Source organism: Grampus griseus, assembly GCF_964374135.1.
Source record: "Grampus griseus genome assembly, chromosome: 16".
In the NCBI taxonomy this organism is placed as follows: domain Eukaryota; kingdom Metazoa; phylum Chordata; class Mammalia; order Artiodactyla; family Delphinidae; genus Grampus; species Grampus griseus.
This window is the reverse complement of record NC_139010.1, coordinates 83,377,429-83,392,229: the sequence shown is the minus strand read 5'-3', so window position 1 is coordinate 83,392,229 and position 14,801 is coordinate 83,377,429. Positions and strand designations below refer to the sequence as shown.

The following is a 14,801-nucleotide window of genomic DNA, read 5'->3' as shown; positions in this document are numbered from 1 at the left end:
GAGAGGGGAAAGAGTTAAGTGTTCCAGGTGAAAGCACCTCCGTGTGCAACAAAGGCCCTTAAAACGACGCGAAAATGACAAATTCAAGAGCAGCCGTATCCGCCTCGAACGGCCAGGCCGGGGGCTCCCAGCGGGAGCGGCGGCCGTACACGGGCCTCCTGCCCCACCGGCCGCGGCGCCCCCTGCAGGCCGCTGCCCGGCCCTCCTCAGCCCACCGCCCCAGGCCCTGTCTGCGGTCTTCTTCCCGACCTTCCCTGCTAACCTTCCCCCACTTCCTCTGTGGAAAAGTCCGACGGCATCAGAGACAAGTTGACCAGGTGCAGAAAGCTCTGGGATTAACCCAGCATCCTTTCAGTCTCACGATGGCGCCCTTCTTCAGCCTCTCTCTGCCTTACAATCTCTGTGCCCTGGGGTCCTGTTTTTCATCAGCAATACCTCCCCAGAATTAAATACACAACTTTGCATTTCTTCAAAGTTCTTCCCCACCTCTCAGCAAAATCTAGCCACACCGGCTCTGCAGCACCCGTGCTCCCAATGGGGCGCCGACTGCACCACCTGCCCCACAGCCCGGAAGAAGAAGGTGCCTGGAGGCCCACCCGCCGTCCAAGCCAAGGCAGCTTTACTGCGTCGGCAGGGGACTGGATCTCCAGACAGGCTTCTCTCGGCTTGGGGGAACCCGGCAACTCTGGGTATCAAAGGTGTGTCAGCAGAGAGACAGAGGCAGAATGGTGGGGACCAGGGCTGGGCTCAGAGCCGGCTGAGGTGTTGGTGCTTCACGAGTACGGAGCCGCCGTCTGGCAAGAACGCAGTTCTGGAGCTGGATGCGGTGATGGCCGTACAGCAACGTACATGTGCTGAATGCCATGGAGCCGTACGCCTAAGACGGTCAAAGTGATACATTTTATCTTGTGTATGTTTTACTACAGAAGGAGGACGTACTTGGGTCAAAACAGTACTGATTATGTAGGCACAAAGGGGAATTTCCTCCCCTTCCCTACCTACAACCTTGTGACTCCACTGCCCTGAGAGGGTAACCATCCACTGAAACGATCAGCGGGCCCAGCCCTGCTTAAAATCGGGACAAAATGATGACAATCTCTAATTTATACCTCTGCTCCTCCGTATCAGGTAAATAAACTGAAGAGTAGATTTTTTAAAAATTGTACCTCTTTTAGTTCTGTCAATTCAAATGATCCCCGTCACACCCTGGGCAGAAATAACAGCAGGCGCCCTTTAAAACAGGCCTCTCCTGTGGGCTGCGATTCTTCTTGAGGCAGCACCCAGACCACACTTGGACAAAGAAGTGTATCATCTCTAGACAGCTTAATCAGCAAGACTGTTCAAGTCTGCAAACACAGATAACTTTCCATGCAAGCAAACTAACGTCATATGCTAAAGTAACTTTAAGGGTTCTGTAATAACAGATGCAGACGGGGACCGACCTTAAGAAAATTTTACGGCTTACAGTTTAAATTCAGGAACTCCGTACATCTTGAACATGCTTTTGGCCCTCGGACACTAAGGCTAAAAACGCAATTATAAAGTTGTTTGTCAGTTTCTTCTGCAGAAGGCAATTTACAGCTGACGCGATTATGTCTATGGCACATGGAACTTTAGGCAATAAGAATCTGGAGAGCTCTCGAAAACTCAGATGCAAAAACCAAGCTATCACATGATTAGTCATCCCTTTAATAAGGGATCCCCGGAGCTGGCATGATGAAGGGAAGGGAAGAAGGGCCGTAGAAGTGAAGAAGTTAATGAAATGGGTAAACAAGCCATGGGCAGAAGCCCCGTCCTTGCACTAACAGTGCATCCATGGGACAGGATGGCACAGGCAGGACGCGCGGAGATCAGAAAGAACCCTCCCTTCTTTCCTTCAACGCGCTTGTCAAGTTAATAAATGAATCCTAACAAAGAAATCGACTAGCTGCGGTCTCCTACTTTTCGAAATGAAACATTACAGGAAGGGCGCGATGAGGTGGGTACTGGCGAGCAGGCCGTGCCCTTGGGCCGCCTGTGCTCCCGCGTCTGCCCCTCTGCTCGGCAGGGAAGAAGGGGCCACGTCCGCCACAGACAGCTCCGCACCTCCTCCCCTGCCCGGGTCTCCCCCGCGCCCCATCTCCCCCTCCCAGAGGACTCACGGCTCCAGCAACAAGGGCCCCAGCACGACCCTCGTCCTTCCCCACCGGGTGTGCTTCCTACTCTGGGACAACCCTCCAAACCCCACCAGCACCCGCGGGCAGGCTGACTCTCAGACGCTAACCAACTGAGCCAAGCAAGTGCGGCCACCCAGCCAGCAAGCACATGGGGAACAAGAGATGGCCCGTGGCCGGGGGAGAGCCTGCCCCACGAGGCCCGCTAGGAGAGCAGAGGGAGCCTCGGCCGCGGTGGCCCCGGCAGCACACTCAGTCCCTGGACTCTGGTTCCTCCATCTGGAAAGTGACAGGGCTGGCCTGGATGCTGCCCGAGGTCCCTTACAGTTCTGACGGCCCAGGGACCCAGTCAATCCCAAGAGTAATGTGCCGAGAAGCATTCAGAACGCGTTAACAACTGTTAACCAGAATCCCTGACATCTGCCTGAACGATTCTTGGTTACTATTTGAAGTAAACACCAGCATTTCTTCAATTCCTTGAGAAGTTCATGCGTGTCTGCAAACTGATGGAAGCCAACGTCCAGACAGAAAGAGCCGCAGAGCCTGGTGGAGAAGGATGGGGTCTGAGCGCAGGCTGGGACAGAGAAGCAGATGTGCCCAGCCCAGCTCCAGCTTTCCCCCGGACAGGCACAGCAGGAGGTCCTGGAGAACACTGCCACGGGCCGTCTGCAGGCCTCAGGCCTACCGCCCAGCAATGCCACACACAGCACCACGCGGTCCAAACTCGGCCTCCACCTTTTCTTAACTGAAGCACAGCTGGTGTACAGTATTATGTACAAGTGTACAGTATAGCGATTCGCAATTTTTAAAGGTTATACACTCCAGTTATAGTTATTATAAAGTATTGGCTTTACTCCTCACGTTGTACAACACAACCTTGTAGGTTACTTTATACATAATAGTTTGTACCTCTTCATCTCCTAGCCTTACAGCACCCTTCCCCCTCCCTCTCCCCGCTGGTAACCACTAGTTTGTTCTCTACATCTGTGCCTCTGCTTCTTCTCTGTTATAGTCAGTAGTTTGTTGTCTTTTTTAGACTCCACATATAAGTGGTATCATACAGTATTTATCTTTCTCTGTCAGACGTATTTCACTGAGTATAACGCCCACCAAGTCCACCCACGGTGCTACAAATGGCAAAATTTCATTCTTTTTCACGGCTGAGTAGTATTGCGTTGTGTATGTGTGTGTGTATGTGTGTGTGCGTGTGCGTGCACACACACACACACACATCACATCTTCTTTATTCATTCATCTGTTGCTGGAAACCTAGGTTGCTTCCATATCTCGGTAACTGTAAATAATGCTGCTATGAACACTGGGGTGCGTGTATCTTTTCAAATTAGTGTTTCTGTTTTTCTCAGGTGTACACCCAGGAGTGGAAGTGCTGGGTCATATGGCAGCTCTAGTTTTAGTTTTCTGAGAAACCTCCACACTGTCTTCCACAGCGGCTCCGCCAGTTTGCATTCCCCCCGACAGTGGAGGCGGGTCCCCCCTGCTCTGCACCCTCGCCAACATTTGTTGTCTGTGTTCTTTTCGAGGACGGCCATTCCAACTGGCGTGAGGTGCTATCTTGCTGTGGTTTTGATTTGCATTTCCCTGGTGATTAGCGATGTCCAGCATCTTTTCATGTGCCTGTTGGCCATCTGCATGTCCTCTTTGGAAAAATGTCTACTCAGTTCTTCTGTCCTTTTTTTTAAGGAAACCATCGACAAGACAAAGAGACAATCTACTGAATGGGAGAAAATATTTGCAAATGATATGAGTGATCAGAGATTAATATCCAACATACATAAACAGCTCATACGACTCAACATCAAAAAACAACAAACAAGCCAGTTAAAAAACAGACGTGGGCTCCTGACAGCCACTGCACTTGTGTCTGACATGTTGGCCGGGTCCCATCTCCACCCCCAGCCACTTGCTGAGAACCAAGGGGGGGCTGACGCCTCCCTCCTCTGCCCAGCCCCCCGGCCAGCCCCTGGCCCTCCATTCGACCCCACAGACGCCCAGGAGCTGCCTGTGAGGCCAGACTGCGCACAGGACCAGCAGAAAGCAGGGGGCTTTCGGCATCACTCGCGGAGACAAAGGTGTTAGTCTCAAAATATTATTTTCAATAGAAGTTTTGTTTACCTAGAAAAGGTCAGAAACTTTGGAGGAAATAAGTGGCCCAGCTCTTTTTAATGAAAGCAGTGCTCAGTTATACAGTAACTCTTCCTAACAAACAGCCTTAAACGGGATAAAATAAAGATCAGAAAGCTAAGTATTTTTCCGGATGAATTTTAGGAAGGAAAACCCACTATTTTGGGGAGGCTACTTCTGGGGTATCTTTAATAACCGAGAACGACAATTTCATTTCCCCTAGGTTTAGAAGTATGTATTTTTAGCGGAAGCAACGTTAGAGAGGCAGGACAGAAATGTCTAGAATGTATATATTTATACACGCGTGTGCACACGTGCGTAACACTCACATATAAACACTACACACAAGGACATCTATTTGAGAAAGGAACCGAAAAAAGAATCGTCACACCCCAAGGCTTACATTTTCCTACTGCAATGGGTTAAGTCTTAAAAATGCTTCTCCTTATAACTGCATCCTTCTAGTATGCAGTAGAGTCTGTTTATACTCCATTTTTAGCTTGCCTAAATACCCTGGCAGAAAACTGTGGTTGGAATGTGCAGAATCTGCACGTGGCCATTCCTCGCCTAGTACCCCGCCCCCACGTGAGCTGCAGAGGGACGGCTCCCAGCAACACAGCTTCTTCAGAACAAGAAGAAATGTCACCCTCCCGAGCTGGGTGCTCAGCCCAGGAATCCTCCAGCCCCACCTGCCCAGCACGGGCTCTGTGTGAGGTCATCTACAGAAGGAGCAGAATGTCTGCTTCACCAGCTGAAGGTTTCCACGGCTGCTCGTTCAGAAGCGATGGACGCCCCGCACTGTCACGTGGGGAAGTAAAGCGTAAGAGCGTTCTCTACATGCTTCACCTGTGCCGGTCAGTGAGCACGGGGGGGGGGCGGCGACCTCCGGAAGAAGGCACGTGAGAAGCAGCTTTAAGAGTCCTAACGTGATTCCATCAGAGACAGTCACAGCAAAAAAACTATAATCCCCCCAACGTACAATACACGTGAGCGTATACGGCAATACGGCAATTCTGCCGGTAGACGCCAAAAATCAAAGTAAATGCTGGTCCAGGAGGACCCGAGTTCTTCCACAGAACCACTCGGAATCTGCAGGTGTATCAATACTTAATATATTGAGTGTGTAAGCCCTCTTGTTTAAAAAGGATTCGTGCACATACGCGGTGTGCGTAGATCAGAGGGGGAGGGTGTCACAGAAATGCTTATAAATACACTGGGGCTCTTACGGAAACACCAAACGAGACCAGAGGAGACCTGGTAACAGAAGTGGGTAAAAGCCTGAAAGCAACCCACACGGACGAGGTAAAACCAAGACACAGAAACTGGGCCGAGAGAAAGCCGAGCACTTCTCTGAACTCCCTGGCGTTGTAGCTGCGAGTCCAGCTCAATCCAGGGGGCACGGAAGAAAACTGCAGAACTCACAAACGAGATGAACCGCGCGACATTCTCTGGCTCCTGTCCCACCGCAGCCCCGGCGAAAAGCTCCACGGGCTCACAGGGGACGAGAGGCCCTGGGTGTGAACTCGACCTCCTTTTGGGTCTGGGTCCCTGCTGGGCTGCCCTGCATGGCACATCCATGCTACGCACGACCCGTCTCGACTGTGGATGGCACCATCTCCACTGCAGACGTATGTGGAACCACCACCGCCGCCCGGGACTCCAGAGGCAACGCTGAAATTAACTGGGTGGGAACTGCCGGTTCAACGAAGGCCAGGGCACCCAGGAACGCCCACCTCAGAGCCCGAAGGAAACCTGAAGTCAGTATGGGACCTCAGAGGGGGCAGACGCGCACAGCAATTGCAGCACGACACCCCGGCTGGCCCTGTCCTCGGCCTCCCCGACTCAACCCTCCCCCTGCTCTCTTCCGTGTCCTGGCCCGTCTTCAGTTTTCTCTGGTGCTGCTTCGTGACCAGCTCCCTCGTGCAACTGTTCCTCCAGATACTCTTCCCCTCGTGGCGTGCCTGCACCCTACGTACGCCCTGACAGCTAGTCGCCCGAGCCAGGGCCCGCGGCCTCCCAGCACGCCTCCTCCTGCCGTGGGTCCCCACGTCCCCTTCCGATACAGGCTCCACCGGTTCTGCGGCCAGACCACGTCCCGCCGGTTCTCAGGCCTGAGCCCCTCCTCCCTCCGACCCTTTTAACCCCACGCCTGCTCACACACGCCCCCCCGTGGAGGGCCGTGACGCCACACTTGACTGCCCACCCCAGGCCCGTCCTGTGCTGAGCGGGAGCTCCGTGGGGGTGGAGCTGTCACATGCATTACTGTACCGTCCCCAATGCACGTCCCCCAGGCACAGGGCCCGTCACACGGCAGGCACTCACGTGTTCTGAGTGAACAAACAAGTGACTCTAGCTTAATCCTAAATTTATTCAATGTTTTTATCACAAAAAGACCCACTTCTGTCACTTGATACAGCAACTGGAAATAAAAATTCTGGATGAATCTGACACAAGACAATGGTTCAGTTCAATTCAAAAATTAAACTCATTTAACCTTTAACTCAATTTAAATTCTAAACTGATCAGCATTCAAGAACCATCCTGTACATTAATACCAAGGAGCTGATCTAATTACTGATACAATTTAAAGAAAATAAATTTAACAAACCAAATACATTTGGAGAGTTTACAGCTTAAATGACATTAACATTTTAAAAACAAAAGTTGAAAAGTATTCACCAGTCACAGATGGTTTAAATACCAGAAAATATTAGAGATACACGAACAATAAAAACTCTGGAAATCAAAATCCAGGGGCAAAATGTGAGAAACGTCTGTCGATGGTCTCAGGTACCACAGTTCGTTTCCACAAAAGGAGAGGGGGACGGCCGTGAGGTGCACCCCGGCTCAGAGGAAGGAGTCGAGGAAGTGGCTCTGAGTCCCAGCCACCACGCTCCTCCTCGTGCGGCATCAGCTCTGTCCCCTGGGAAAGGGGCACGGCATCACCCGCCTAGCTTTAAACACCAGCACGTACGCGTGAGCACCCTGTACGTCCGCGTGAGGCAGGCAAACACACACGAGGACACGTCACGGTGTCCCTTCCGCTCCTACAACAGTAGGTGTCGAGCCGGAATTTTCACGTTAGACGTGAAGTGGTGAACATCCTACTTTACAGACACCCTCATCCAGGCACCCAGCGCCAAAGTCACCCCAGTTCTCGTTACTAAACCCAACCAGGAACCATCCCAGGGCTCTCCGCAACTGCTCAGAAGGCCGAGAGGAGGGACCAGGGAAGGGAAGGTCAGCTCCGGTAGGGGCCGTCAGCGGTGAAAACCAAAGGAAGGAGAGGCGACAGCCCCCTCTCCCCTCGTGTCTTTCTCTCGAGACCCTGGGACCAGCCTCCTCCGCCCACCCCCAAGTCCTCTGCTGACCAAGCGGCCTCAGCGCAGGGTTGGGGAGCTGCCCCAGGGCCGCACGCCGCGGCCGGCACTCAGCTCCTCACACAAGGCCCGGCCCTTCCAAGGGGAGCCCCACTTACCCGGTATCTGTCTGATTCCTGGCAACCCAGCCTCTTCTGGAAAAAGACTCCTGGAGAAAATGGAAATGACCTCCAAGATGCTGCAACACTGTCGTTAAGTTCCTCTGTTTCTCTCGGAGTTGATTTAACCTCATTCCTCTCACAAGCTGAACGAGCCTTTAGCTAACTTTCCCGACCGCGGTTAATTAGATGAATGGGGACCAGGGCGAGGACCGCAAGAGGCTGGCAACAGGAGGCCAGCAAGTGGGTGGGTGACACCACGGGAGGTACAAGACCACAGAGCTGGACGAGCAGGTGGGCGGCAGGGGGGCCCTGCCCACGTCTAGGCCCGGCTGTCGCACGGCAGTGGCACCTCCAAAGGGCCGCGGAGGGGGGACACTGACTTGGCCAATTCCACCAGAAATGGCCCCTGCAAGACCACAGGTCCTGGGCGGGCCTCCACCCGAGAGCACACAGTCCAGGCAGGCCCTGCGGGCCTCAGGGTGAGGCTGACACGCGCTGGGCCCTTCCCTTGGAGAAGGTCTGGATAGAGCCCAGAGCTTGTCATCAGCACACCATTTCCCAAGGCGAGCGTAAATTCGGATGCTGGTTACATCCCAGTAACTGGGGGAGCCCTGCACCCAGTGAGGGCGCTGCGGGGACCCGTCCTCCAGGGGTCACACAGCATACGGCCCACGTCTCCTTCTCGTGGGAAAAGGGAAAGGCTTTCTGTGGCAGTGCCAAGGTGACAGGAGAGCCCTTTCTCCGGGAAAGCTGCAGTGCCATCCTTTCAAGAGCAGGCGTGAACAGAGGGGAAGAGTCCAACACCTCTGAAAGGAAGGTGACCGCTCTGAGCAGAGGGTTTCAGGATACTTCACGTGCCTCGGAGAAAAACACCCACCTTCCTCCGCTTGGGATTGGCCAATTTACCTCCTTCACTCTCAAAGTGCTCTTACACTCCAGAGGCTGGAGGACTTGCAACCGGGGCCCACCCCGTCCTGGGAACAGGGGAACTCCCCCAGAGACGCCCCAACTGGAGAGCAGCATCCTGGCTTCCCCCTCATCTCTCCAGCCATCAGCCTGAACGACGACACCACCGCCTCTCTCGTCACGGACACTGAGGGCGAAGTACACGCACGGTCTGTGTTACTGACCACGTAAGTCAGGAGAGGAACTCGCCACAAGCTACTGATACCGCACCGCCTGAGCCAGAAACCGGGAGGGAGGGAGGCCCCTCAACACCCCCAGGCCTCGGGCTCACCAGGGCACCCAAGCACTTGCTCTAAAACACAGGCGACTTCTATGAAGCCACAGAGCTTGGCAAGTTTTCCTCACAGAAACATGCTTATTTGACTCGAGACCTCCTTAAGGAACATTCTGTAAAATAAAACAATTACATTTTTAAGCACACACAACACAAATCATTATTTCGAGCCAACGAAGAAAAGCAACGAGACAACTAAACTAGCTGCAGGTAAAATTCCTGCGGCGCAGTTCTGGGCGTCCCTTTCCTGGGAGCGCCTCTGCAGGTGTTTATCCGTAAGAACACTTTCTTTTCTTCCTTGAAAGACCAATTATAATAAAGCAAGTGCTGTGTCTATGTTCAAATTTCCCAATCTGTCGGGAAGAATGAAATTACGAGTTTCCCAGGAAGGCTTTCATGACCTGCGGATCTCAGGAACTATCTTGAGCTGGGAAGGGGCAGACCGACGGGCACTGAGGTCCCCGAGGGGCCAGCAGGCGGCAGGCCCAGGCCGTGCAGGGTCAGTGGCCCCAGACAGGCCCCTGACAGCCTCACGTTCTCCTGGTGGTCCACTTACTTGCTTTAAATATCTAAAGATGAACAGGAAAGCAGCAAATGCATGCGGAAACCATCAGTCACTATCCGTTCAAACCGACAGACCCAACTCGACGTCAAGAGTCCAACTTTCCTTCAGGAAGGCCTCAAAGGCACCTTCCTTCCTTCAGTGGAGTGACGACTTTGGCACATTCCGGGGGCGAAAATCGGCAGTGCACCTGACAAGGCAGGCGACCCCCTCCCAGGTAGAGCGCAGAGGCCCTGCCATGACACTCTCCCAAGGTCCCCGAGGGTCCTGGCCCACGCCCATCCCCCCTGGCAGAGGAGGGTGAGGCCTAAGCCGCGTGCCTCTCCCAGCCCTCAACACCAGAGCTGGCAGGCGAAAGATGCCAGGAGGCAGAAATGACGACACTCTGCCCGAACCCCCACGACACCATACACTCCCTGTCAAGTACAGTACAGCCTGCGTCGTTTTTAAGTCTTTCAAGATACAGCAAGTTTTACAATGGCTTACTTTGGCTGGACTACAACGTTTTCAGTTGCATTCCGCATTCTTCTAAAAAGTTTTATATGGAAAAAATTTAAAAATGAAAAACAAAGGTAAATCTTTGACAGACGTGAAGCACATGCAACTAATCCTCTCTAGCTTCCCAGATCCGAACGTCCTACTGCTGTTTTTCGTAATAGTAAGTATAACCCAGGGTTGTACAGTCCATCTTCAAGTAATCAAATACTACAATCAACTTTATGGAAAACTAAACAAGCCCGAAAATAACATTAGGAAAACCAATATATTCTCCTGCCCTTCTCCTTAGATTTTAGACTCTGTGGGGCATTAAGATGAGGTCAAAGCTTCACGGCCACATGAAGATGGAGTGGGGAGAGGTCGGTCAAGCTCTTGCAAAAGACAGTCGTGAAGGGAAGCTTGATATCGGCAGGAAGTTATAAAACTGAGACTATTAAACCACTTTCCAAACTGATGTTCTCCACTCTTATTTTTAGGAAAGCTGAGTAATGTAACTTACACAAAAAAGAAATCAAGGATCACTGTACGAAGCCATACGCACAGGAATCCTACTTCGTATAGAAGTGTGAAAGGAATTTCACTACAGACAGACTTCAGTGGTCATCTTCTAATTTATCTACTGAAGAAACCAGCACGGCTTCGGAGGAAACGAAGGTGCCAGGACTCACAAGAAGGAGGGTGAGAACAGGGGCCCAGAGTCTTTAGGATGCTCTGCTCAAAACCCCCTCGCGGCTACCGTCCACCACAGCAGCAGAGCTAGAGGGGACAGCCCTGGAGGGCGCAAATGGCTCCACCTGCAAAAAGCCAAAGCAAGGGAGGGCCCCCTCCAGGTGGGTGAGGGCAGCGCCTACTTCTATCAGACAAGGGAGTTCTAATCAGAAGCCTTCCTACCAGATCCGGGTGGCGTCAAACTGGAAGAAAAAAATTCCCCCACGCGGCTCTTTCAGAAAGTAGAGGAGGAAACACTTCCAAACTCACTTCATGTAATCAGAAAAACCCAAATGCCCAAACCTCACAAAGACATCACCAAAGAAAGAATTATAGACGAACACCCTTCATGAACTTAAACGCTCAATGAAATAGCAAATTTCAACCCGTAATATGTAAGGGAAAAAAAAAGGCTATACCATGAATTAAATGATGTAGTATAGCGGCATTTCAAGATTGGTTTAAAATCCAAAAATTAGCTTGCTTCACATTTAAAGAATAAAAGAGAAAAACAGGATCATGTTGATACATGCAGAAAAACCATTTAACAAAATACAACAGATTGAGGAAGCATTGTCAGTGTGAGAAAGGACGCCTATTAAAGCCAACAAGGCCAGCAGTCACCCTGATACACTTGAAGCTTCCCCCTACGACTGGAACACGGGAAGGAGGTCCACTGTCATGACTTTTATTCAACGTCATATTGGAGGTTCTAGCCAGTGCAACAGAAGAAAAAAAATAAAAGGCAAAAAGATCATAAACAAAGAAGCAAAGTGTGTTTACTCACAGACATCATGATTTTCTACAGAAAAAATCCTAAGGAAACTGCAAAAGAATTCCTGGAACTAAGAAGTGAATTTAGTAAGACGGCAGAATAAAATCAACATACAAAAATCAAGTGTTATGTACCAGCAGCAGTAGTTTAAAAGTTAAAAAGAAAAAAAAATTAAGCTGATTCACAATACCATCAAAAACAAAGTATTTAGAAATCAACTTTACAAAAGACACACCAAGATCTTTAAAGTGGAAACTACAAAACACTACTGAGAAAAATTAAATAGAAACTAAACAAATGCTGAGCTAAACCACAGTCATGAACTGGAAAATTCAATTTAAGATGTCAACCCTCCCAAAATTGACACACAGATTCAAGGAACTCCAATCAAAATCCCCACAGGCATTTTTGGAGAAACTGACACCTCGATTCTAAAAGTAATATGGAAAACTGAGACCTAGAAACCAAGACAATCTTCCAAAAAAACAACAACAACAACAAAAAATGGGTGGTGGGGGGTGGAGAGCTGGAAGACTCACATTAATTCAAGACTTATCACCAAGCTACATCATCAAGTCAGTGTAGCACTGGCACAGAACAGATGAAAAGATCAGCTGAACACAACAGTGTCCAGACATACATAACCCACACACGTATGGCCATGTGACTGATTTTTTGGCAAGAACACTGAGGCGATGCCATGGAGAAAGGAATTGTTTCCCCCCCACAACAAATGATACTGAAACAACTAAATATCTGCGGAGAAAACTGAGTACCTCACAACAAGGTAATTCAAGGTGATGGAACACAGATCTAAACATAAAAAGCTAAAATTATAATGTTTTTCAAAGGATTTATAAGAGAATCTATTTGTGAAATTAGAGTAGGCAAATATTTCTTAAACACACAAAATAGGCCGAACAGAAAGGAAAAAAAAAAGTTGGTCTTCCTCAAAATTAAAAACTTCTATTCATTAAAAGACATTATTAGAAAAATAAAAACACAAGTCCCCAAGTGTGAGAAAACGATCAACACATATATCTGATCACCAAATTATAACCAGAACTACCAACTGACAACAAAAACCAAGAAAACACCAACTAAAAATGGGCAAGAGACTTGCCTCACAATGAAAGCTTACTGAAAACGGTGTTCAAAGTAAGTCATCAGGAAAGGGCAGGTCACCACCACAGTGAGAGAGAGAATACCTCATACCCACCAGAGCGGCTGTAACTTTAAAAACTACCACCACCAAGTGCAGTGAGAAGGCAGAACAACAGAAACTCCCATACGTTCCTGGTGGAAATGTAAAATGGTAAACTTTGGGGAACGTGTTGGTAATTTCTTACGAGGTTAAACATCCATTTGACATGCAATCCAGCCATGCAATTCCACACCTAGGAATTCACTCAAGAGAAAAGAAAACGTACGTCCATAAAGAGACCTGAACAAGAATATTCACAGCAGTTTTGTTCATAGTACCGCAAACCTGGACAACTCAAATGTCCATCAACAGGAGAATGAATAAACAAACTGTGGTATATTCCTAAAACAAACTACTACTCGATAAAAAAGAATGAACTACTTACTGACACACGGAGCAACACGGGTGAACCTTGAAAACACCGCTGAACTAAATACGAAAAGAAGTACGTGTTGTATGGCTCCACCTAGAACAAGCTCAAGAACAAGCAAAACTAACCCAACATGACAGAGATCAGAACAGTGGATGCCAATGGGGAGGGGGTGACTGAAAGGGAGCACGAGGGAACTTTCTAGAGTGTTTTGTATCTTGGTTTGGGCTGGTGGTCGTGTGGTCGTACACATCTGTGAAAACTCACTGATCTTTACAGTTAAAATCTACGAATTTTATTATGCGATTTTCACCTCAGTTTTTTTAAATGAAAGAAACTGTTAACTCTTGAGTATTCACACAGATAATTTTTATGCCGTTCTCTACCTCTGAAATATCCCTCCCCAAATTAACCATATACAACAGACTGCTGGTTGCCCTCCGCCCCCCGCCAAATCCGCTCCGCACAGAACCGCCGACTTCAGCTCGCACACGCCAAGCTCCGTGCTTCCCGCGCGGCGTGCCCAGCGAGGTGAGAGAAGACACGGATGCTGCTTCTGGAAACAGAGGGCATCCCCTCCTTTCTCTCTCCTCTCTCTGCTGCTTGTGAAGGGGTGTGGCAGCTCGCACCCCAGAGTCTGGCCTGCAGATGCCGAGAGGAAAGCTCAGGGTGCCAGACTCCAGTGACCATCCCGCCAGCAGACCCAGCGTCACTGCTCCTCCGCCAGGGCTTCTCCTCCAGAGAAACCGGCTGCATCTGATTAAGCTGTTACTCGGAGGAGCTTGTTTTCCACAGATGAGCCTAATCCTAACTTGATTCAGAAAGTACAGAGAGTAGAAGCAAAGCTAAGCCTCGTCTTCACTCTGTTCTCACAATTCCTAATGGACATTTAAAGCACTTCAAGAGGGGTTTTTCCTCCTACTTTTTCTTCTCCAAATTCACTTGCTCTTTTTTTAAAAAAAACAAAAAAAAACAACAAAAAAAAAGAATTCAACACATAATTTCTGTGATTTACTGTGCAACTGAACACGCTAAAAGACAAAATGACATTTTCCCTACAAATTATTTGGTGCCTGTGATTTTCTGAACACTACAGCCAGATGGTTCTCATAGAAATCAAGAAGACTGTATTCATATAATTCAAAGGTTTGCTTATTTTTTGGTCTTAAAAAAGACTATTGATTGTAACGTGCAGCTCTACAGGAAAAATCTCGAACGAGGAGGCGAAAACTGGTATTTATTACCGCCCTTGTGCTCATTATAGCCATCTCTGACAGCGGTCCATTAAAATCAATTTTTATGTTTCTTACGTATTTTCTTTTTCTAACATCCTTGGCGCTGTGTTTATTAGCCCGTTAAGACAAACGCTGAGCAAAGGAGTGGGTGGTTTTTCCCCTCTTCTGTCAGAAATAACAAGAACTGCAATTTTAAAATACAACTGCTACTCACAATCAATGAATGGAGGAAACTGAATGTTACGTTTCAGAACAAAACATTAAGGAGTGCTTTGAATTTTTAATGGTTTTATAATTAGAGAAAATAAATAGTGGAGATCGTTCAGAGAAACGTGTTCCGTGAGAAATGGCAATACCCTAACTTCATGCTAACAAGGGGATTTCACACCCTTTCTCCTCTGCTGCGCACACACACCAACAGCCGGACACCATC

General features: G+C 49.3%; 1 protein-coding gene across 1 annotated transcript in view; it reads right to left on the bottom strand.

The window, feature by feature from the left end:
- Positions 1–14,801, bottom strand: part of MGMT (O-6-methylguanine-DNA methyltransferase) — a 284,359-nt gene that overhangs the window by 208,767 nt on the left and 60,791 nt on the right. The gene's annotated exons all lie outside the window — the stretch shown is intronic.